Here is a 26,987-nt window from a genome sequence, read left to right as displayed (position 1 = left end):
CCGTGACCTTTGACCTTTGACCCCGCAACCTTTGACAATTGACACCGATCGTCGACCTTCGACCCCGTGACCTTTGACCTTTGACCCCGTGACCTTTGACCCCGACCCCCGCCGCCTTTGACAATTGACACCGATCCGTCGATCTTTGACCCTCGACCCCGTGACCTTTGACCTTTGACCCCGTGACCTTTGACCTTTGACCATTGAACGAGTCAGCCTGGATGCAGAGCAAGAGCTTAACAACTCCAGCTACAGCAAGCCATTTTAAAAAAAACAAAACAAAAAAAAAACAGGGCCAAACTTTAAGCCCATCACATGCAAGCCTCAACACCTTACAGACTCAAATCCGCTTCACTACCCCTCAACAGCCTCTGCCACATGGCTACAATCAATTCCATAAAAAACTCTCAACATTGCTGTCCACACAGCCCACCAATGCCTACTCAATCCCAGATGACCGTACAACCCTTGCCTAAACAATTAAGGCAAATCAACATTTCACCCTTAGACTCTTATTGCTGTTCCACCTACCCCTGACTCTACATCCCCAGGCAGAGCAGCTCCAAGCCAAACACACCTGTGCACAGACCAACACAACACAGAACGGTACAGACAAGGTGATTCAAAGAGAGAGAAAACTCTCAGCAAGAAGAAGGACTCCCTGACGGGAGGTGCCATCCGGCAAGATGACCTACGGCGTCCAAAACACTGAGGCAAGGAGGCTGTACGGCAGACCCCGAGGAGTCCAACGTAACGGCCTGTTAAAAGACAGCACTGTCAAAACCAAGACGATGGATGTACAAGAAGCCTGTCATCAAGACCTAGGAACATCAAGAGGCAGGGAAGAACTCCCAGTCCAAGAAAATGGATGGCTAGAGAGCGGAGCTGCCGACGCAGCCCAGAAGAATGCCGCGAGAGAGGACCGACCGGAATCTGCCGAGACCGATCCGTGCTTTAGAGCTGCAAATGCAAAAAAAGAAACGCTCCAATGGCATTGTGCCGATGAGTACGGGCATTCGAGACCCTAGGGACGGAGCCTAAAGCGCATGCCACGCTCCCCCGGCGCAAAGCGCAATGAGGACATTGAGACCCGCAAAAGGTCTAAGGGACAGAAGACAGACTACACAAACCGCACACCACCGCAGACAAAGGCTGGAACTGCCCTGCCCGGCACACGCTGGTCTCGTGCTGCAAAGCAACCCGCTCCCTTCGCCTGCCCAAACGGCACTGCTCCTGGACGGGCCTCTCTCCTGTGCTAACTTTAAAACCCCTCCCTGCAATTCTCAGCTTCGTTCCTCCCTCCCAGCCTCTGCCCAGCCCTGGTCCCTCAACTTAACTTTCAGAGGGCCGTGGGTCTCAAACCATCCTCCACAAAAACCACACAGGCTAACTGGGATGTTCCTCAAGGTGACACATTGGTCTTTAACATCTGCAAGGAAACAAACAAACAAAAAAATCAGAAAAGGGAGTAAGCATCCCGCCGGCCAACGCCAACTACTTGCCCAACTCCCCCCTCCTCATAAGCACCACCGTGTTTGCTTCCCCGCTCATTCCAGCTCCGCTACTTGCCCACAAAATAAAGTCAAGCCCCAAGGCTTGTAATCTACGAGGGGCCTGCCACAAGCTGCAAAGGTTCTAGGGACAACAAGGCGTTCTGTGGGCAATGAGGAAAGGTGACGAGGCATCCCAGAGCCTGAAAGGCACTGTGCCTCACGGCCCTTCTGCTTTCTTCAGAAATACTAAAACTCCATATATGGATGCATACAAGACGCTCGCTCTAACCCCTGCTAAACAATGTCATCATTGGTCCCGTTAAGAGAGATATCAGCAACTTACACAGCATACAGCAGAACTGGTGAAAGGTTCTGTTTTCGATAAAGTTGGGAAATCCAGGAAAACACAATGCATGAAGAATTAAAAAAACCCCAAACAAACAATGCATACTATTAAACCAACTTTCTACCCCTGAACACTCAAAACAAAATTACTGACCTGAAAAAAGAAAGGGGGGAAAAAAAAAAAAAAAGCTGCGCACAAGCGTTACTTTCTACTACACATGCTGCTGAACCTTAACTGGTCCTGAAGCTCTTACCTCGAGCAGACACCTCTTCCCAAAGAGCTGAGCCAGCTCAAAAGCTGCAAAGGACTCAAGGAAGAGCTGAGCACCAACACCAGAGAAACCCAGGAGCACAATGAGCTCCCTCAGCAGAGGCTGTGGCTCAAATACCCCGAGCCTCCGCCCACCACCCTTAGTGCAATCACCTGGGAAAGGGGAAGGGCAAACCACCAGAAGTTATAAAGTCAGCTGGAGGAGCAGCAGGAGTGTTCTTACCTGCCTTAAATTTACAGTAAGCGAGACCCTGAATAGAGAAAGCGACCCTTACTGGCAATGACGATACCTGCTCCTGTACTACAGCTACAACTATTGCATCAGCAACGTGACCGGGTAAGGAGTTAAACTTAATTTTTCTGAGGCATAGACAGAAAAAGATAGATGTGCCTCTAAACTAGGTAGGAAACTAGCTCATTAAATGCAATAACACTGTAGTTATTAAAATCACATCAATCAGCGGCGAGGCCAGCAGACGCAACGGTAAGTCGGTGGCTAAGCGCTAGATTGAGGCAGACTGGGAGGTTCCCGAGGCCCGGGAGCCCCGGGGAAGAGCAGAGGGACCGTGCAGATCCAGCAGCTTTGACCTTTGACCCCCGGTCCCATGACCTGTGACCTTCTACCTTTGCCCCCGTGACCTTTGACCTCTGACCCCGTGACCTTTGACCTTTGACCCCGACCCGCACGGCCTTTGACAATTGACAGCAATCCGTCGATCTTTGACCCCGTGACCTTTGACCTTTGACCCCGCGACCTTTGACCTTTGACCCCGCGACCTTTGACAATTGACACCGATCGTCGATCTTCGACCCCGTGACCTTTGACCTTTGACCCCGTGACCTTTGACCTTTGACCCCGACCCGCGCGGCCTTTGACAATTGACAGCGATCCGGCGACCTTCGACCCCGTGACCTTTAACCTTTGACCTTTGACCCCGTGACCTTTGACCTTTGACCCCGACCCGCACGGCCTTTGACAATTGACACCGACCGTCGATCTTCGACCCCGTGACCTTTGACCTTTGACCCCGACCCGCACGGCCTTTGAAAATTGACACCGATCGTCGATCTTTGACCCCGTGACCTTTGACCTTTGACCCCGTGACCTTTGACCTTTGACCCCGACCCGCACGGCCTTTGACAATTGACAGCGATCCGGCGACCTTCGACCCCGTGACCTTTGACCTTTGACCTTTGACCCCGTGACCTTTGACCTTTGACCCCGACCCGCACGGCCTTTGACAATTGACACCGACCGTCGATCTTCGACCCCGTGACCTTTGACCTTTGACCCCGACCCGCGCGGCCTTTGACAACTGACACCGATCGACGATCTTTGACCCCGTGACCTTTGACCTTTGACCCCGTGACCTTTGACCTTTGACCCCGACCCGCACGGCCTTTGACAATTGACACCGATCGACGATCTTTGACCCCGTGACCTTTGACCTTTGACCCCGTGACCTTTGACCCCGACCCGCGCGGCCTTTGACAATTGACACCGATCGACGACCTTCGACCCCGTGACCTTTGACCTTTGACCTTCGACCCAGTGACCTTTGACCTTTGACCTTTGACCCCGTGACCTTTGACCTTTGACCCCGACCCGCGTGGCATTTGACAATTGACACCAATCCGTCGATCTTTGACCCCGTGACCTTTGACCTTTGACCCCGCGACCTTTGACCTTTGACCCCGCGACCTTTGACAATTGACACCGATCGTCGATCTTCGACCCCGTGACCTTTGACCTTTGACCCCGTGACCTTTGACCTTTGACCCCGACCCGCGCGGCCTTTGACAATTGACAGCGATCCGGCGACCTTCGACCCCGTGACCTTTAACCTTTGACCTTTGACCCCGTGACCTTTGACCTTTGACCCCGACCCGCACGGCCTTTGACAATTGACACCGACCGTCGATCTTCGACCCCGTGACCTTTGACCTTTGACCCCGACCCGCACGGCCTTTGACAATTGACACCGATCGTCGATCTTTGACCCCGTGACCTTTGACCTTTGACCCCGTGACCTTTGACCTTTGACCCCGACCCGCACGGCCTTTGACAATTGACAGCGATCCGGCGACCTTCGACCCCGTGACCTTTGACCTTTGACCTTTGACCCCGTGACCTTTGACCTTTGACCCCGACCCGCACGGCCTTTGACAATTGACACCGACCGTCGATCTTCGACCCCGTGACCTTTGACCTTTGACCCCGACCCGCACGGCCTTTGAAAATTGACACCGATCGTCGATCTTTGACCCCGTGACCTTTGACCTTTGACCCCGTGACCTTTGACCTTTGACCCCGACCCGCGCGGCCTTTGACAATTGACAGCGATCCGGCGACCTTCGACCCCGTGACCTTTGACCTTTGACCTTTGACCCCGTGACCTTTGACCTTTGACCCCGACCCGCACGGCCTTTGACAATTGACACCGATCGACGACCTTCGACCCCGTGACCTTTGACCTTTGACCTTTGACCTTTGACAATTGACACCGATCGTCGATCTTCGACCCCGTGACCTTTGACCCCGTGACCTTTGACCTTTGACCCCGACCCGCGCAGCCTTTGACAATTGACAGCGATCCGGCGACCTTCGACCCCGTGACCTTTGACCTTTGACCCCGTGACCTTTGACCTTTGACCCCGACCCGCACGGCCTTTGACAATTGACACCGACCGTCGATCTTCGACCCCGTGACCTTTGACCTTTGACCCCGACCCGCACGGCCTTTGACAATTGACACCGATCGTCGATCTTTGACCCCGTGACCTTTGACCTTTGACCCCGTGACCTTTGACCTTTGACCCCGACCCGCACGGCCTCTGACAATTGACAGTGATCCGGCGACCTTTGACCCCGTGACCTTTGACCTTTGACCCCGACCCGCACGGCCTTTGACAATTCACAGCGATCCGGCGACCTTCGACCCCGTGACCTTTGACCTTTGACCCCCGTGACCTTTGACCTTTGACCCCCGTGACCTTTGACCTTTGACAACTGACACCGATCGTCGACCTTCGACCCCGTGACCTTTGACCTTTGACCCCGCAACCTTTGACAATTGACACCGATCGTCGACCTTCGACCCCGTGACCTTTGACCTTTGACCCCGTGACCTTTGACCCCGACCCCCGCCGCCTTTGACAATTGACACCGATCCGTCGATCTTTGACCCTCGACCCCGTGACCTTTGACCTTTGACCCCGTGACCTTTGACCTTTGACCATTGAACGAGTCAGCCTGGATGCAGAGCAAGAGCTTAACAACTCCAGCTACAGCAAGCCATTTTAAAAAAAACAAAACAAAAAAAAAACAGGGCCAAACTTTAAGCCCATCACATGCAAGCCTCAACACCTTACAGACTCAAATCCGCTTCACTACCCCTCAACAGCCTCTGCCACATGGCTACAATCAATTCCATAAAAAACTCTCAACATTGCTGTCCACACAGCCCACCAATGCCTACTCAATCCCAGATGACCGTACAACCCTTGCCTAAACAATTAAGGCAAATCAACATTTCACCCTTAGACTCTTATTGCTGTTCCACCTACCCCTGACTCTACATCCCCAGGCAGAGCAGCTCCAAGCCAAACACACCTGTGCACAGACCAACACAACACAGAACGGTACAGACAAGGTGATTCAAAGAGAGAGAAAACTCTCAGCAAGAAGAAGGACTCCCTGACGGGAGGTGCCATCCGGCAAGATGACCTACGGCGTCCAAAACACTGAGGCAAGGAGGCTGTACGGCAGACCCCGAGGAGTCCAACGTAACGGCCTGTTAAAAGACAGCACTGTCAAAACCAAGACGATGGATGTACAAGAAGCCTGTCATCAAGACCTAGGAACATCAAGAGGCAGGGAAGAACTCCCAGTCCAAGAAAATGGATGGCTAGAGAGCGGAGCTGCCGACGCAGCCCAGAAGAATGCCGCGAGAGAGGACCGACCGGAATCTGCCGAGACCGATCCGTGCTTTAGAGCTGCAAATGCAAAAAAAGAAACGCTCCAATGGCATTGTGCCGATGAGTACGGGCATTCGAGACCCTAGGGACGGAGCCTAAAGCGCATGCCACGCTCCCCCGGCGCAAAGCGCAATGAGGACATTGAGACCCGCAAAAGGTCTAAGGGACAGAAGACAGACTACACAAACCGCACACCACCGCAGACAAAGGCTGGAACTGCCCTGCCCGGCACACGCTGGTCTCGTGCTGCAAAGCAACCCGCTCCCTTCGCCTGCCCAAACGGCACTGCTCCTGGACGGGCCTCTCTCCTGTGCTAACTTTAAAACCCCTCCCTGCAATTCTCAGCTTCGTTCCTCCCTCCCAGCCTCTGCCCAGCCCTGGTCCCTCAACTTAACTTTCAGAGGGCCGTGGGTCTCAAACCATCCTCCACAAAAACCACACAGGCTAACTGGGATGTTCCTCAAGGTGACACATTGGTCTTTAACATCTGCAAGGAAACAAACAAACAAAAAAATCAGAAAAGGGAGTAAGCATCCCGCCGGCCAACGCCAACTACTTGCCCAACTCCCCCCTCCTCATAAGCACCACCGTGTTTGCTTCCCCGCTCATTCCAGCTCCGCTACTTGCCCACAAAATAAAGTCAAGCCCCAAGGCTTGTAATCTACGAGGGGCCTGCCACAAGCTGCAAAGGTTCTAGGGACAACAAGGCGTTCTGTGGGCAATGAGGAAAGGTGACGAGGCATCCCAGAGCCTGAAAGGCACTGTGCCTCACGGCCCTTCTGCTTTCTTCAGAAATACTAAAACTCCATATATGGATGCATACAAGACGCTCGCTCTAACCCCTGCTAAACAATGTCATCATTGGTCCCGTTAAGAGAGATATCAGCAACTTACACAGCATACAGCAGAACTGGTGAAAGGTTCTGTTTTCGATAAAGTTGGGAAATCCAGGAAAACACAATGCATGAAGAATTAAAAAAACCCCAAACAAACAATGCATACTATTAAACCAACTTTCTACCCCTGAACACTCAAAACAAAATTACTGACCTGAAAAAAGAAAGGGGGGAAAAAAAAAAAAAAAGCTGCGCACAAGCGTTACTTTCTACTACACATGCTGCTGAACCTTAACTGGTCCTGAAGCTCTTACCTCGAGCAGACACCTCTTCCCAAAGAGCTGAGCCAGCTCAAAAGCTGCAAAGGACTCAAGGAAGAGCTGAGCACCAACACCAGAGAAACCCAGGAGCACAATGAGCTCCCTCAGCAGAGGCTGTGGCTCAAATACCCCGAGCCTCCGCCCACCACCCTTAGTGCAATCACCTGGGAAAGGGGAAGGGCAAACCACCAGAAGTTATAAAGTCAGCTGGAGGAGCAGCAGGAGTGTTCTTACCTGCCTTAAATTTACAGTAAGCGAGACCCTGAATAGAGAAAGCGACCCTTACTGGCAATGACGATACCTGCTCCTGTACTACAGCTACAACTATTGCATCAGCAACGTGACCGGGTAAGGAGTTAAACTTAATTTTTCTGAGGCATAGACAGAAAAAGATAGATGTGCCTCTAAACTAGGTAGGAAACTAGCTCATTAAATGCAATAACACTGTAGTTATTAAAATCACATCAATCAGCGGCGAGGCCAGCAGACGCAACGGTAAGTCGGTGGCTAAGCGCTAGATTGAGGCAGACTGGGAGGTTCCCGAGGCCCGGGAGCCCCGGGGAAGAGCAGAGGGACCGTGCAGATCCAGCAGCTTTGACCTTTGACCCCCGGTCCCATGACCTGTGACCTTCTACCTTTGCCCCCCGTGACCTTTGACCTCTGACCCCGTGACCTTTGACCTTTGACCCCGACCCGCACGGCCTTTGACAATTCACACCGATCCGGCGACCTTCGACCCCGTGACCTTTGACCTTTGACCTTTGACCTTTGACAATTGACACCGATCGTCGATCTTCGACCCCGTGACCTTTGACCTTTGACCTTTGACCCCGTGACCTTTGACCTTTGACCCCGACCCGCACGGCCTTTGACAATTGACACCGACCGTCGATCTTTGACCCCGTGACCTTTGACCTTCGACCCCGTGACCTTTGACCTTTGACCCCGCAACCTTTGACAATTGACACCGATCGTCGACCTTCGACCCCGTGACCTTTGACCTTTGACCCCGTGACCTTTGACCCCGACCCCCGCCGCCTTTGACAATTGACACCGATCCGTCGATCTTTGACCCTCGACCCCGTGACCTTTGACCTTTGACCCCGTGACCTTTGACCTTTGACCATTGAACGAGTCAGCCTGGATGCAGAGCAAGAGCTTAACAACTCCAGCTACAGCAAGCCATTTTAAAAAAAACAAAACAAAAAAAAAACAGGGCCAAACTTTAAGCCCATCACATGCAAGCCTCAACACCTTACAGACTCAAATCCGCTTCACTACCCCTCAACAGCCTCTGCCACATGGCTACAATCAATTCCATAAAAAACTCTCAACATTGCTGTCCACACAGCCCACCAATGCCTACTCAATCCCAGATGACCGTACAACCCTTGCCTAAACAATTAAGGCAAATCAACATTTCACCCTTAGACTCTTATTGCTGTTCCACCTACCCCTGACTCTACATCCCCAGGCAGAGCAGCTCCAAGCCAAACACACCTGTGCACAGACCAACACAACACAGAACGGTACAGACAAGGTGATTCAAAGAGAGAGAAAACTCTCAGCAAGAAGAAGGACTCCCTGACGGGAGGTGCCATCCGGCAAGATGACCTACGGCGTCCAAAACACTGAGGCAAGGAGGCTGTACGGCAGACCCCGAGGAGTCCAACGTAACGGCCTGTTAAAAGACAGCACTGTCAAAACCAAGACGATGGATGTACAAGAAGCCTGTCATCAAGACCTAGGAACATCAAGAGGCAGGGAAGAACTCCCAGTCCAAGAAAATGGATGGCTAGAGAGCGGAGCTGCCGACGCAGCCCAGAAGAATGCCGCGAGAGAGGACCGACCGGAATCTGCCGAGACCGATCCGTGCTTTAGAGCTGCAAATGCAAAAAAAGAAACGCTCCAATGGCATTGTGCCGATGAGTACGGGCATTCGAGACCCTAGGGACGGAGCCTAAAGCGCATGCCACGCTCCCCCGGCGCAAAGCGCAATGAGGACATTGAGACCCGCAAAAGGTCTAAGGGACAGAAGACAGACTACACAAACTGCACACCACCGCAGACAAAGGCTGGAACTGCCCTGCCCGGCACACGCTGGTCTCGTGCTGCAAAGCAACCCGCTCCCTTCGCCTGCCCAAACGGCACTGCTCCTGGACGGGCCTCTCTCCTGTGCTAACTTTAAAACCCCTCCCTGCAATTCTCAGCTTCGTTCCTCCCTCCCAGCCTCTGCCCAGCCCTGGTCCCTCAACTTAACTTTCAGAGGGCCGTGGGTCTCAAACCATCCTCCACAAAAACCACACAGGCTAACTGGGATGTTCCTCAAGGTGACACATTGGTCTTTAACATCTGCAAGGAAACAAACAAACAAAAAAATCAGAAAAGGGAGTAAGCATCCCGCCGGCCAACGCCAACTACTTGCCCAACTCCCCCCTCCTCATAAGCACCACCGTGTTTGCTTCCCCGCTCATTCCAGCTCCGCTACTTGCCCACAAAATAAAGTCAAGCCCCAAGGCTTGTAATCTACGAGGGGCCTGCCACAAGCTGCAAAGGTTCTAGGGACAACAAGGCGTTCTGTGGGCAATGAGGAAAGGTGACGAGGCATCCCAGAGCCTGAAAGGCACTGTGCCTCACGGCCCTTCTGCTTTCTTCAGAAATACTAAAACTCCATATATGGATGCATACAAGACGCTCGCTCTAACCCCTGCTAAACAATGTCATCATTGGTCCCGTTAAGAGAGATATCAGCAACTTACACAGCATACAGCAGAACTGGTGAAAGGTTCTGTTTTCGATAAAGTTGGGAAATCCAGGAAAACACAATGCATGAAGAATTAAAAAAACCCCAAACAAACAATGCATACTATTAAACCAACTTTCTACCCCTGAACACTCAAAACAAAATTACTGACCTGAAAAAAGAAAGGGGGGAAAAAAAAAAAAAAAGCTGCGCACAAGCGTTACTTTCTACTACACATGCTGCTGAACCTTAACTGGTCCTGAAGCTCTTACCTCGAGCAGACACCTCTTCCCAAAGAGCTGAGCCAGCTCAAAAGCTGCAAAGGACTCAAGGAAGAGCTGAGCACCAACACCAGAGAAACCCAGGAGCACAATGAGCTCCCTCAGCAGAGGCTGTGGCTCAAATACCCCGAGCCTCCGCCCACCACCCTTAGTGCAATCACCTGGGAAAGGGGAAGGGCAAACCACCAGAAGTTATAAAGTCAGCTGGAGGAGCAGCAGGAGTGTTCTTACCTGCCTTAAATTTACAGTAAGCGAGACCCTGAATAGAGAAAGCGACCCTTACTGGCAATGACGATACCTGCTCCTGTACTACAGCTACAACTATTGCATCAGCAACGTGACCGGGTAAGGAGTTAAACTTAATTTTTCTGAGGCATAGACAGAAAAAGATAGATGTGCCTCTAAACTAGGTAGGAAACTAGCTCATTAAATGCAATAACACTGTAGTTATTAAAATCACATCAATCAGCGGCGAGGCCAGCAGACGCAACGGTAAGTCGGTGGCTAAGCGCTAGATTGAGGCAGACTGGGAGGTTCCCGAGGCCCGGGAGCCCCGGGGAAGAGCAGAGGGACCGTGCAGATCCAGCAGCTTTGACCTTTGACCCCCGGTCCCATGACCTGTGACCTTCTACCTTTGCCCCCGTGACCTTTGACCTCTGACCCCGTGACCTTTGACCTTTGACCCCGACCCGCACGGCCTTTGACAATTGACAGCAATCCGGCGACCTTCGACCCCGTGACCTTTGACCTTTGACCTTTGACCCCGTGACCTTTGACCTTTGACCCCGACCCGTGCGGCCTTTGACAATTGACAGCGATCCGGCGACCTTCGACCCCGTGACCTTTGACCTTTGACCCCGTGACCTTTGACCCCGACCCGCGCGGCCTTTGACAATTGACACCGATCGACGACCTTCGACCCCGTGACCTTTGACCTTTGACCTTCGACCCAGTGACCTTTGACCTTTGACCCCGTGTCATTTGACCTTTGACCCCGCGACCTTTGACAATTGACACCAATCGTCTATCTTTGACCCCGTGACCTTTGACCTTTGACCCCGACCCGCGCGGCCTTTGACAATTGACACCAATCCGTCGATCTTTGACCCCGTGACCTTTGACCTTTGACCCCGTGACCTTTGACCTTTGACCCCGCGACCTTTGACAATTGACACCGATCGTCGATCTTCGGCCCCGTGACCTTTGACCTTCGACCCCGTGACCTTTGACCTTTGACCCCGACCCGCGCAGCCTTTGACAATTGACAGCGATCCGGCGACCTTCGACCCCGTGACCTTTAACCTTTGACCTTTGACCCCGTGACCTTTGACCTTTGACCCCGACCCGCGTGGCCTTTGACAATTGACACGACCGTCGATCTTCGACCCCGTGACCTTTGACCTTTGACCCCGACCCGCACGGCCTTTGAAAATTGACACCGATCGTCGATCTTTGACCCCGTGACCTTTGACCTTTGACCCCGTGACCTTTGACCTTTGACCCCGTGACCTTTGACCTTTGACCCCGACCCGCGCGGCCTTTGACAATTGACACCGACCGTCGATCTTCGACCCCGTGACCTTTGACCTTTGACCCCGACCCGCACGGCCTTTGAAAATTGACACCGATCGTCGATCTTTGACCCCGTGACCTTTGACCTTTGACCCCGTGACCTTTGACCTTTGACCCCGACCCGCACGGCCTTTGACAATTGACAGCGATCCGGCGACCTTCGACCCCGTGACCTTTGACCTTTGACCTTTGACCCCGTGACCTTTGACCTTTGACCCCGACCCGCGCGGCCTTTGACAATTGACAGCGATCCGGCGACCTTCGACCCCGTGACCTTTGACCTTTGACCTTTGACCTTTGACAATTGACACCGATCGTCGATCTTCGACCCCGTGACCTTTGACCTTTGACCTTTGACCCCGTGACCTTTGACCTTTGACCCCGACCCGCACGGCCTTTGACAATTGACACCGACCGTCGATCTTCGACCCCGTGACCTTTGACCTTTGACCCCGACCCGCGCGGCCTTTGACAACTGACACCGATCGACGATCTTTGACCCCGTGACCTTTGACCTTTGACCCCGTGACCTTTGACCTTTGACCCCGACCCGCACGGCCTTTGACAATTGACACCGATCGACGATCTTTGACCCCGTGACCTTTGACCTTTGACCCCGTGACCTTTGACCCCGACCCGCGCGGCCTTTGACAATTGACACCGATCGACGACCTTCGACCCCGTGACCTTTGACCTTTGACCTTCGACCCAGTGACCTTTGACCTTTGACCTTTGACCCCGTGTCCTTTGACCTTTGACCCCGCGACCTTTGACAATTGACACCAATCGTCTATCTTTGACCCCGTGACCTTTGACCTTTGACCCCGACCCGCGTGGCCTTTGACAATTGACACCAATCCGTCGATCTTTGACCCCGTGACCTTTGACCTTTGACCCCGCGACCTTTGACCTTTGACCCCGCGACCTTTGACAATTGACACCGATCGTCGATCTTCGACCCCGTGACCTTTGACCTTTGACCCCGTGACCTTTGACCTTTGACCCCGACCCGCGCGGCCTTTGACAATTGACAGCGATCCGGCGACCTTCGACCCCGTGACCTTTAACCTTTGACCTTTGACCCCGTGACCTTTGACCTTTGACCCCGACCCGCACGGCCTTTGACAATTGACACCGACCGTCGATCTTCGACCCCGTGACCTTTGACCTTTGACCCCGACCCGCACGGCCTTTGAAAATTGACACCGATCGACGATCTTTGACCCCGTGACCTTTGACCTTTGACCCCGTGACCTTTGACCTTTGACCCCGACCCGCACGGCCTTTGACAATTGACAGCGATCCGGCGACCTTCGACCCCGTGACCTTTGACCTTTGACCTTTGACCCCGTGACCTTTGACCTTTGACCCCGACCCGCACGGCCTTTGACAATTGACACCGACCGTCGATCTTCGACCCCGTGACCTTTGACCTTTGACCCCGACCCGCGCGGCCTTTGACAACTGACACCGATCGACGATCTTTGACCCCGTGACCTTTGACCTTTGACCCCGTGACCTTTGACCTTTGACCCCGACCCGCACGGCCTTTGACAATTGACACCGATCGACGATCTTTGACCCCGTGACCTTTGACCTTTGACCCCGTGACCTTTGACCCCGACCCGCGCGGCCTTTGACAATTGACACCGATCGACGACCTTCGACCCCGTGACCTTTGACCTTTGACCTTCGACCCAGTGACCTTTGACCTTTGACCTTTGACCCCGTGACCTTTGACCTTTGACCCCGACCCGCGTGGCCTTTGACAATTGACACCAATCCGTCGATCTTTGACCCCGTGACCTTTGACCTTTGACCCCGCGACCTTTGACCTTTGACCCCGCGACCTTTGACAATTGACACCGATCGTCGATCTTCGACCCCGTGACCTTTGACCTTTGACCCCGTGACCTTTGACCTTTGACCCCGACCCGCGCGGCCTTTGACAATTGACAGCGATCCGGCGACCTTCGACCCCGTGACCTTTAACCTTTGACCTTTGACCCCGTGACCTTTGACCTTTGACCCCGACCCGCACGGCCTTTGACAATTGACACCGACCGTCGATCTTCGACCCCGTGACCTTTGACCTTTGACCCCGACCCGCACGGCCTTTGAAAATTGACACCGATCGTCGATCTTTGACCCCGTGACCTTTGACCTTTGACCCCGTGACCTTTGACCTTTGACCCCGACCCGCACGGCCTTTGACAATTGACAGCGATCCGGCGACCTTCGACCCCGTGACCTTTGACCTTTGACCTTTGACCCCGTGACCTTTGACCTTTGACCCCGACCCGCACGGCCTTTGACAATTGACACCGACCGTCGATCTTCGACCCCGTGACCTTTGACCTTTGACCCCGACCCGCGCGGCCTTTGACAACTGACACCGATCGACGATCTTTGACCCCGTGACCTTTGACCTTTGACCCCGTGACCTTTGACCTTTGACCCCGACCCGCACGGCCTTTGACAATTGACACCGATCGACGATCTTTGACCCCGTGACCTTTGACCTTTGACCCCGTGACCTTTGACCCCGACCCGCGCGGCCTTTGACAATTGACACCGATCGACGACCTTCGACCCCGTGACCTTTGACCTTTGACCTTCGACCCAGTGACCTTTGACCTTTGACCTTTGACCCCGTGACCTTTGACCTTTGACCCCGACCCGCGTGGCCTTTGACAATTGACACCAATCCGTCGATCTTTGACCCCGTGACCTTTGACCTTTGACCCCGCGACCTTTGACCTTTGACCCCGCGACCTTTGACAATTGACACCGATCGTCGATCTTCGACCCCGTGACCTTTGACCTTTGACCCCGTGACCTTTGACCTTTGACCCCGACCCGCGCGGCCTTTGACAATTGACAGCGATCCGGCGACCTTCGACCCCGTGACCTTTAACCTTTGACCTTTGACCCCGTGACCTTTGACCTTTGACCCCGACCCGCACGGCCTTTGACAATTGACACCGACCGTCGATCTTCGACCCCGTGACCTTTGACCTTTGACCCCGACCCGCACGGCCTTTGAAAATTGACACCGATCGTCGATCTTTGACCCCGTGACCTTTGACCTTTGACCCCGTGACCTTTGACCTTTGACCCCGACCCGCACGGCCTTTGACAATTGACAGCGATCCGGCGACCTTCGACCCCGTGACCTTTGACCTTTGACCTTTGACCCCGTGACCTTTGACCTTTGACCCCGACCCGCACGGCCTTTGACAATTGACACCGACCGTCGATCTTCGACCCCGTGACCTTTGACCTTTGACCCCGACCCGCGCGGCCTTTGACAACTGACACCGATCGACGATCTTTGACCCCGTGACCTTTGACCTTTGACCCCGTGACCTTTGACCTTTGACCCCGACCCGCACGGCCTTTGACAATTGACACCGATCGACGATCTTTGACCCCGTGACCTTTGACCTTTGACCCCGTGACCTTTGACCCCGACCCGCGCGGCCTTTGACAATTGACACCGATCGACGACCTTCGACCCCGTGACCTTTGACCTTTGACCTTCGACCCAGTGACCTTTGACCTTTGACCTTTGACCCCGTGTCCTTTGACCTTTGACCCCGCGACCTTTGACAATTGACACCAATCGTCTATCTTTGACCCCGTGACCTTTGACCTTTGACCCCGACCCGCGTGGCCTTTGACAATTGACACCAATCCGTCGATCTTTGACCCCGTGACCTTTGACCTTTGACCCCGCGACCTTTGACCTTTGACCCCGCGACCTTTGACAATTGACACCGATCGTCGATCTTCGACCCCGTGACCTTTGACCTTTGACCCCGTGACCTTTGACCTTTGACCCCGACCCGCGCGGCCTTTGACAATTGACAGCGATCCGGTGACCTTCGACCCCGTGACCTTTAACCTTTGACCTTTGACCCCGTGACCTTTGACCTTTGACCCCGACCCGCACGGCCTTTGACAATTGACACCGACCGTCGATCTTCGACCCCGTGACCTTTGACCTTTGACCCCGACCCGCACGGCCTTTGAAAATTGACACCGATCGTCGATCTTTGACCCCGTGACCTTTGACCTTTGACCCCGTGACCTTTGACCTTTGACCCCGACCCGCACGGCCTTTGACAATTGACAGCGATCCGGCGACCTTCGACCCCGTGACCTTTGACCTTTGACCTTTGACCCCGTGACCTTTGACCTTTGACCCCGACCCGCACGGCCTTTGACAATTGACACCGACCGTCGATCTTCGACCCCGTGACCTTTGACCTTTGACCCCGACCCGCACGGCCTTTGAAAATTGACACCGATCGTCGATCTTTGACCCCGTGACCTTTGACCTTTGACCCCGTGACCTTTGACCTTTGACCCCGACCCGCGCGGCCTTTGACAATTGACAGCGATCCGGCGACCTTCGACCCCGTGACCTTTGACCTTTGACCCCGTGACCTTTGACCTTTGACCCCGACCCGCACGGCCTTTGACAATTGACATCGATCGACGACCTTCGACCCCGTGACCTTTGACCTTTGACCTTTGACCTTTGACAATTGACACCGATCGTCGATCTTCGACCCCGTGACCTTTGACCCCGTGACCTTTGACCTTTGACCCCGACCCGCGCAGCCTTTGACAATTGACAGCGATCCGGCGACCTTCGACCCCGTGACCTTTGACCTTTGACCCCGTGACCTTTGACCTTTGACCCCGACCCGCACGGCCTTTGACAATTGACACCGACCGTCGATCTTCGACCCCGTGACCTTTGACCTTTGACCCCGACCCGCACGGCCTTTGACAATTGACACCGATCGTCGATCTTTGACCCCGTGACCTTTGACCTTTGACCCCGTGACCTTTGACCTTTGACCCCGACCCGCACGGCCTCTGACAATTGACAGTGATCCGGCGACCTTTGACCCCGTGACCTTTGACCTTTGACCCCGACCCGCACGGCCTTTGACAATTCACAGCGATCCGGCGACCTTCGACCCCGTGACCTTTGACCTTTGACCCCCGTGACCTTTGACCTTTGACCCCCGTGACCTTTGACCTTTGACAACTGACACCGATCGTCGACCTTCGACCCCGTGACCTTTGACCTTTGACCCCGCAACCTTTGACAATTGACACCGATCGTCGACCTTCGACCCCGTGACCTTTGACCTTTGACCCCGTGACCTTTGACCCCGACCCCCGCCGCCTTTGACAATTGACACCGATCCGTCGATCTTTGACCCTCGACCCCGTGACCTTTGACCTTTGACCCCGTGACCTTTGACCTTTGACCATTGAACGAGTCAGCCTGGATGCAGAGCAAGAGCTTAACAACTCCAGCTACAGCAAGCCATTTTAAAAAAAACAAAACAAAAAAAAAACAGGGCCAAACTTTAAGCCCATCACATGCAAGCCTCAACACCTTACAGACTCAAATCCGCTTCACTACCCCTCAACAGCCTCTGCCACATGGCTACAATCAATTCCATAAAAAACTCTCAACATTGCTGTCCACACAGCCCACCAATGCCTACTCAATCCCAGATGACCGTACAACCCTTGCCTAAACAATTAAGGCAAATCAACATTTCACCCTTAGACTCTTATTGCTGTTCCACCTACCCCTGACTCTACATCCCCAGGCAGAGCAGCTCCAAGCCAAACACACCTGTGCACAGACCAACACAACACAGAACGGTACAGACAAGGTGATTCAAAGAGAGAGAAAACTCTCAGCAAGAAGAAGGACTCCCTGACGGGAGGTGCCATCCGGCAAGATGACCTACGGCGTCCAAAACACTGAGGCAAGGAGGCTGTACGGCAGACCCCGAGGAGTCCAACGTAACGGCCTGTTAAAAGACAGCACTGTCAAAACCAAGACGATGGATGTACAAGAAGCCTGTCATCAAGACCTAGGAACATCAAGAGGCAGGGAAGAACTCCCAGTCCAAGAAAATGGATGGCTAGAGAGCGGAGCTGCCGACGCAGCCCAGAAGAATGCCGCGAGAGAGGACCGACCGGAATCTGCCGAGACCGATCCGTGCTTTAGAGCTGCAAATGCAAAAAAAGAAACGCTCCAATGGCATTGTGCCGATGAGTACGGGCATTCGAGACCCTAGGGACGGAGCCTAAAGCGCATGCCACGCTCCCCCGGCGCAAAGCGCAATGAGGACATTGAGACCCGCAAAAGGTCTAAGGGACAGAAGACAGACTACACAAACCGCACACCACCGCAGACAAAGGCTGGAACTGCCCTGCCCGGCACACGCTGGTCTCGTGCTGCAAAGCAACCCGCTCCCTTCGCCTGCCCAAACGGCACTGCTCCTGGACGGGCCTCTCTCCTGTGCTAACTTTAAAACCCCTCCCTGCAATTCTCAGCTTCGTTCCTCCCTCCCAGCCTCTGCCCAGCCCTGGTCCCTCAACTTAACTTTCAGAGGGCCGTGGGTCTCAAACCATCCTCCACAAAAACCACACAGGCTAACTGGGATGTTCCTCAAGGTGACACATTGGTCTTTAACATCTGCAAGGAAACAAACAAACAAAAAAATCAGAAAAGGGAGTAAGCATCCCGCCGGCCAACGCCAACTACTTGCCCAACTCCCCCCTCCTCATAAGCACCACCGTGTTTGCTTCCCCGCTCATTCCAGCTCCGCTACTTGCCCACAAAATAAAGTCAAGCCCCAAGGCTTGTAATCTACGAGGGGCCTGCCACAAGCTGCAAAGGTTCTAGGGACAACAAGGCGTTCTGTGGGCAATGAGGAAAGGTGACGAGGCATCCCAGAGCCTGAAAGGCACTGTGCCTCACGGCCCTTCTGCTTTCTTCAGAAATACTAAAACTCCATATATGGATGCATACAAGACGCTCGCTCTAACCCCTGCTAAACAATGTCATCATTGGTCCCGTTAAGAGAGATATCAGCAACTTACACAGCATACAGCAGAACTGGTGAAAGGTTCTGTTTTCGATAAAGTTGGGAAATCCAGGAAAACACAATGCATGAAGAATTAAAAAAACCCCAAACAAACAATGCATACTATTAAACCAACTTTCTACCCCTGAACACTCAAAACAAAATTACTGACCTGAAAAAAGAAAGGGGGGAAAAAAAAAAAAAAAGCTGCGCACAAGCGTTACTTTCTACTACACATGCTGCTGAACCTTAACTGGTCCTGAAGCTCTTACCTCGAGCAGACACCTCTTCCCAAAGAGCTGAGCCAGCTCAAAAGCTGCAAAGGACTCAAGGAAGAGCTGAGCACCAACACCAGAGAAACCCAGGAGCACAATGAGCTCCCTCAGCAGAGGCTGTGGCTCAAATACCCCGAGCCTCCGCCCACCACCCTTAGTGCAATCACCTGGGAAAGGGGAAGGGCAAACCACCAGAAGTTATAAAGTCAGCTGGAGGAGCAGCAGGAGTGTTCTTACCTGCCTTAAATTTACAGTAAGCGAGACCCTGAATAGAGAAAGCGACCCTTACTGGCAATGACGATACCTGCTCCTGTACTACAGCTACAACTATTGCATCAGCAACGTGACCGGGTAAGGAGTTAAACTTAATTTTTCTGAGGCATAGACAGAAAAAGATAGATGTGCCTCTAAACTAGGTAGGAAACTAGCTCATTAAATGCAATAACACTGTAGTTATTAAAATCACATCAATCAGCGGCGAGGCCAGCAGACGCAACGGTAAGTCGGTGGCTAAGCGCTAGATTGAGGCAGACTGGGAGGTTCCCGAGGCCCGGGAGCCCCGGGGAAGAGCAGAGGGACCGTGCAGATCCAGCAGCTTTGACCTTTGACCCCCGGTCCCATGACCTGTGACCTTCTACCTTTGCCCCCGTGACCTTTGACCTCTGACCCCGTGACCTTTGACCTTTGACCCCGACCCGCACGGCCTTTGACAATTGACAGCAATCCGTCGATCTTTGACCCCGTGACCTTTGACCTTTGACCCCGCGACCTTTGACCTTTGACCCCGCGACCTTTGACAATTGACACCGATCGTCGATCTTCGACCCCGTGACCTTTGACCTTTGACCCCGTGACCTTTGACCTTTGACCCCGACCCGCGCGGCCTTTGACAATTGACAGCGATCCGGCGACCTTCGACCCCGTGACCTTTAACCTTTGACCTTTGACCCCGTGACCTTTGACCTTTGACCCCGACCCGCACGGCCTTTGACAATTGACACCGACCGTCGATCTTCGACCCCGTGACCTTTGACCTTTGACCCCGACCCGCACGGCCTTTGAAAATTGACACCGATCGTCGATCTTTGACCCCGTGACCTTTGACCTTTGACCCCGTGACCTTTGACCTTTGACCCCGACCCGCACGGCCTTTGACAATTGACAGCGATCCGGCGACCTTCGACCCCGTGACCTTTGACCTTTGACCTTTGACCCCGTGACCTTTGACCTTTGACCCCGACCCGCACGGCCTTTGACAATTGACACCGACCGTCGATCTTCGACCCCGTGACCTTTGACCTTTGACCCCGACCCGCGCGGCCTTTGACAACTGACACCGATCGACGATCTTTGACCCCGTGACCTTTGACCTTTGACCCCGTGACCTTTGACCTTTGACCCCGACCCGCACGGCCTTTGACAATTGACACCGATCGACGATCTTTGACCCCGTGACCTTTGACCTTTGACCCCGTGACCTTTGACCCCGACCCGCGCGGCCTTTGACAATTGACACCGATCGACGACCTTCGACCCCGTGACCTTTGACCTTTGACCTTCGACCCAGTGACCTTTGACCTTTGACCTTTGACCCCGTGACCTTTGACCTTTGACCCCGACCCGCGTGGCCTTTGACAATTGACACCAATCCGTCGATCTTTGACCCCGTGACCTTTGACCTTTGACCCCGCGACCTTTGACCTTTGACCCCGCGACCTTTGACAATTGACACCGATCGTCGATCTTCGACCCCGTGACCTTTGACCTTTGACCCCGTGACCTTTGACCTTTGACCCCGACCCGCGCGGCCTTTGACAATTGACAGCGATCCGGCGACCTTCGACCCCGTGACCTTTAACCTTTGACCTTTGACCCCGTGACCTTTGACCTTTGACCCCGACCCGCACGGCCTTTGACAATTGACACCGACCGTCGATCTTCGACCCCGTGACCTTTGACCTTTGACCCCGACCCGCACGGCCTTTGAAAATTGACACCGATCGTCGATCTTTGACCCCGTGACCTTTGACCTTTGACCCCGTGACCTTTGACCTTTGACCCCGACCCGCACGGCCTTTGACAATTGACAGCGATCCGGCGACCTTCGACCCCGTGACCTTTGACCTTTGACCTTTGACCCCGTGACCTTTGACCTTTGACCCCGACCCGCACGGCCTTTGACAATTGACACCGACCGTCGATCTTCGACCCCGTGACCTTTGACCTTTGACCCCGACCCGCGCGGCCTTTGACAACTGACACCGATCGACGATCTTTGACCCCGTGACCTTTGACCTTTGACCCCGTGACCTTTGACCTTTGACCCCGACCCGCACGGCCTTTGACAATTGACACCGATCGACGATCTTTGACCCCGTGACCTTTGACCTTTGACCCCGTGACCTTTGACCCCGACCCGCGCGGCCTTTGACAATTGACACCGATCGACGACCTTCGACCCCGTGACCTTTGACCTTTGACCTTCGACCCAGTGACCTTTGACCTTTGACCTTTGACCCCGTGTCCTTTGACCTTTGACCCCGCGACCTTTGACAATTGACACCAATCGTCTATCTTTGACCCCGTGACCTTTGACCTTTGACCCCGACCCGCGTGGCCTTTGACAATTGACACCAATCCGTCGATCTTTGACCCCGTGACCTTTGACCTTTGACCCCGCGACCTTTGACCTTTGACCCCGCGACCTTTGACAATTGACACCGATCGTCGATCTTCGACCCCGTGACCTTTGACCTTTGACCCCGTGACCTTTGACCTTTGACCCCGACCCGCGCGGCCTTTGACAATTGACAGCGATCCGGTGACCTTCGACCCCGTGACCTTTAACCTTTGACCTTTGACCCCGTGACCTTTGACCTTTGACCCCGACCCGCACGGCCTTTGACAATTGACACCGACCGTCGATCTTCGACCCCGTGACCTTTGACCTTTGACCCCGACCCGCACGGCCTTTGAAAATTGACACCGATCGTCGATCTTTGACCCCGTGACCTTTGACCTTTGACCCCGTGACCTTTGACCTTTGACCCCGACCCGCACGGCCTTTGACAATTGACAGCGATCCGGCGACCTTCGACCCCGTGACCTTTGACCTTTGACCTTTGACCCCGTGACCTTTGACCTTTGACCCCGACCCGCACGGCCTTTGACAATTGACACCGACCGTCGATCTTCGACCCCGTGACCTTTGACCTTTGACCCCGACCCGCACGGCCTTTGAAAATTGACACCGATCGTCGATCTTTGACCCCGTGACCTTTGACCTTTGACCCCGTGACCTTTGACCTTTGACCCCGACCCGCGCGGCCTTTGACAATTGACACCGACCGTCGACCTTCGACCCCGTGACCTTTGACCTTTGACCTTTGACCCCGTGACCTTTGACCTTTGACCCCGACCCGCACGGCCTTTGACAATTGACACCGATCGACGACCTTCGACCCCGTGACCTTTGACCTTTGACCTTTGACCTTTGACAATTGACACCGATCGTCGATCTTCGACCCCGTGACCTTTGACCCCGTGACCTTTGACCTTTGACCCCGACCCGCGCAGCCTTTGACAATTGACAGCGATCCGGCGACCTTCGACCCCGTGACCTTTGACCTTTGACCCCGTGACCTTTGACCTTTGACCCCGACCCGCACGGCCTTTGACAATTGACACCGACCGTCGATCTTCGACCCCGTGACCTTTGACCTTTGACCCCGACCCGCACGGCCTTTGACAATTGACACCGATCGTCGATCTTTGACCCCGTGACCTTTGACCTTTGACCCCGTGACCTTTGACCTTTGACCCCGACCCGCACGGCCTCTGACAATTGACAGTGATCCGGCGACCTTTGACCCCGTGACCTTTGACCTTTGACCCCGACCCGCACGGCCTTTGACAATTCACAGCGATCCGGCGACCTTCGACCCCGTGACCTTTGACCTTTGACCCCCGTGACCTTTGACCTTTGACCCCCGTGACCTTTGACCTTTGACAACTGACACCGATCGTCGACCTTCGACCCCGTGACCTTTGACCTTTGACCCCGCAACCTTTGACAATTGACACCGATCGTCGACCTTCGACCCCGTGACCTTTGACCTTTGACCCCGTGACCTTTGACCCCGACCCCCGCCGCCTTTGACAATTGACACCGATCCGTCGATCTTTGACCCTCGACCCCGTGACCTTTGACCTTTGACCCCGTGACCTTTGACCTTTGACCATTGAACGAGTCAGCCTGGATGCAGAGCAAGAGCTTAACAACTCCAGCTACAGCAAGCCATTTTAAAAAAAACAAAACAAAAAAAAAACAGGGCCAAACTTTAAGCCCATCACATGCAAGCCTCAACACCTTACAGACTCAAATCCGCTTCACTACCCCTCAACAGCCTCTGCCACATGGCTACAATCAATTCCATAAAAAACTCTCAACATTGCTGTCCACACAGCCCACCAATGCCTACTCAATCCCAGATGACCGTACAACCCTTGCCTAAACAATTAAGGCAAATCAACATTTCACCCTTAGACTCTTATTGCTGTTCCACCTACCCCTGACTCTACATCCCCAGGCAGAGCAGCTCCAAGCCAAACACACCTGTGCACAGACCAACACAACACAGAACGGTACAGACAAGGTGATTCAAAGAGAGAGAAAACTCTCAGCAAGAAGAAGGACTCCCTGACGGGAGGTGCCATCCGGCAAGATGACCTACGGCGTCCAAAACACTGAGGCAAGGAGGCTGTACGGCAGACCCCGAGGAGTCCAACGTAACGGCCTGTTAAAAGACAGCACTGTCAAAACCAAGACGATGGATGTACAAGAAGCCTGTCATCAAGACCTAGGAACATCAAGAGGCAGGGAAGAACTCCCAGTCCAAGAAAATGGATGGCTAGAGAGCGGAGCTGCCGACGCAGCCCAGAAGAATGCCGCGAGAGAGGACCGACCGGAATCTGCCGAGACCGATCCGTGCTTTAGAGCTGCAAATGCAAAAAAAGAAACGCTCCAATGGCATTGTGCCGATGAGTACGGGCATTCGAGACCCTAGGGACGGAGCCTAAAGCGCATGCCACGCTCCCCCGGCGCAAAGCGCAATGAGGACATTGAGACCCGCAAAAGGTCTAAGGGACAGAAGACAGACTACACAAACCGCACACCACCGCAGACAAAGGCTGGAACTGCCCTGCCCGGCACACGCTGGTCTCGTGCTGCAAAGCAACCCGCTCCCTTCGCCTGCCCAAACGGCACTGCTCCTGGACGGGCCTCTCTCCTGTGCTAACTTTAAAACCCCTCCCTGCAATTCTCAGCTTCGTTCCTCCCTCCCAGCCTCTGCCCAGCCCTGGTCCCTCAACTTAACTTTCAGAGGGCCGTGGGTCTCAAACCATCCTCCACAAAAACCACACAGGCTAACTGGGATGTTCCTCAAGGTGACACATTGGTCTTTAACATCTGCAAGGAAACAAACAAACAAAAAAATCAGAAAAGGGAGTAAGCATCCCGCCGGCCAACGCCAACTACTTGCCCAACTCCCCCCTCCTCATAAGCACCACCGTGTTTGCTTCCCCGCTCATTCCAGCTCCGCTACTTGCCCACAAAATAAAGTCAAGCCCCAAGGCTTGTAATCTACGAGGGGCCTGCCACAAGCTGCAAAGGTTCTAGGGACAACAAGGCGTTCTGTGGGCAATGAGGAAAGGTGACGAGGCATCCCAGAGCCTGAAAGGCACTGTGCCTCACGGCCCTTCTGCTTTCTTCAGAAATACTAAAACTCCATATATGGATGCATACAAGACGCTCGCTCTAACCCCTGCTAAACAATGTCATCATTGGTCCCGTTAAGAGAGATATCAGCAACTTACACAGCATACAGCAGAACTGGTGAAAGGTTCTGTTTTCGATAAAGTTGGGAAATCCAGGAAAACACAATGCATGAAGAATTAAAAAAACCCCAAACAAACAATGCATACTATTAAACCAACTTTCTACCCCTGAACACTCAAAACAAAATTACTGACCTGAAAAAAGAAAGGGGGGAAAAAAAAAAAAAAAGCTGCGCACAAGCGTTACTTTCTACTACACATGCTGCTGAACCTTAACTGGTCCTGAAGCTCTTACCTCGAGCAGACACCTCTTCCCAAAGAGCTGAGCCAGCTCAAAAGCTGCAAAGGACTCAAGGAAGAGCTGAGCACCAACACCAGAGAAACCCAGGAGCACAATGAGCTCCCTCAGCAGAGGCTGTGGCTCAAATACCCCGAGCCTCCGCCCACCACCCTTAGTGCAATCACCTGGGAAAGGGGAAGGGCAAACCACCAGAAGTTATAAAGTCAGCTGGAGGAGCAGCAGGAGTGTTCTTACCTGCCTTAAATTTACAGTAAGCGAGACCCTGAATAGAGAAAGCGACCCTTACTGGCAATGACGATACCTGCTCCTGTACTACAGCTACAACTATTGCATCAGCAACGTGACCGGGTAAGGAGTTAAACTTAATTTTTCTGAGGCATAGACAGAAAAAGATAGATGTGCCTCTAAACTAGGTAGGAAACTAGCTCATTAAATGCAATAACACTGTAGTTATTAAAATCACATCAATCAGCGGCGAGGCCAGCAGACGCAACGGTAAGTCGGTGGCTAAGCGCTAGATTGAGGCAGACTGGGAGGTTCCCGAGGCCCGGGAGCCCCGGGGAAGAGCAGAGGGACCGTGCAGATCCAGCAGCTTTGACCTTTGACCCCCGGTCCCATGACCTGTGACCTTCTACCTTTGCCCCCGTGACCTTTGACCTCTGACCCCGTGACCTTTGACCTTTGACCCCGACCCGCACGGCCTTTGACAATTGACAGCAATCCGGCGACCTTCGACCCCGTGACCTTTGACCTTTGACCTTCGACCCCGTGACCTTTGACCTTTGACCTTTGACCCCGTGACCTTTGACCTTTGACCCCGACCCGCACGGCCTTTGACAATTGACACCGACCGTCGATCTTCGACCCCGTGACCTTTGACCTTTGACCCCGACCCGCGCGGCCTTTGACAACTGACACCGATCGACGATCTTTGACCCCGTGACCTTTGACCTTTGACCCCGTGACCTTTGACCTTTGACCCCGACCCGCACGGCCTTTGACAATTGACACCGATCGACGATCTTTGACCCCGTGACCTTTGACCTTTGACCCCGTGACCTTTGACCCCGACCCGCGCGGCCTTTGACAATTGACACCGATCGACGACCTTCGACCCCGTGACCTTTGACCTTTGACCTTCGACCCAGTGACCTTTGACCTTTGACCCCGTGTCCTTTGACCTTTGACCCCGCGACCTTTGACAATTGACACCAATCGTCTATCTTTGACCCCGTGACCTTTGACCTTTGACCCCGACCCGCGTGGCCTTTGACAATTGACAGCAATCCGGCGACCTTCGACCCCGTGACCTTTGACCTTTGACCTTCGACCCCGTGACCTTTGACCTTTGACCTTTGACCCCGTGACCTTTGACCTTTGACCCCGACCCGCACGGCCTTTGACAATTGACACCGACCGTCGATCTTCGACCCCGTGACCTTTGACCTTTGACCCCGACCCGCGCGGCCTTTGACAACTGACACCGATCGACGATCTTTGACCCCGTGACCTTTGACCTTTGACCCCGTGACCTTTGACCTTTGACCCCGACCCGCACGGCCTTTGACAATTGACACCGATCGACGATCTTTGACCCCGTGACCTTTGACCTTTGACCCCGTGACCTTTGACCCCGACCCGCGCGGCCTTTGACAATTGACACCGATCGACGACCTTCGACCCCGTGACCTTTGACCTTTGACCTTCGACCCAGTGACCTTTGACCTTTGACCCCGTGTCCTTTGACCTTTGACCCCGCGACCTTTGACAATTGACACCAATCGTCTATCTTTGACCCCGTGACCTTTGACCTTTGACCCCGACCC

The sequence above is a fragment of the Harpia harpyja genome, chromosome 21 (genome assembly GCF_026419915.1).
Source record: "Harpia harpyja isolate bHarHar1 chromosome 21, bHarHar1 primary haplotype, whole genome shotgun sequence".
NCBI lineage: Eukaryota > Metazoa > Chordata > Aves > Accipitriformes > Accipitridae > Harpia > Harpia harpyja.
The sequence above is the reverse complement of the archived record's forward strand: the minus strand, read 5'-3'. Positions refer to the sequence as shown.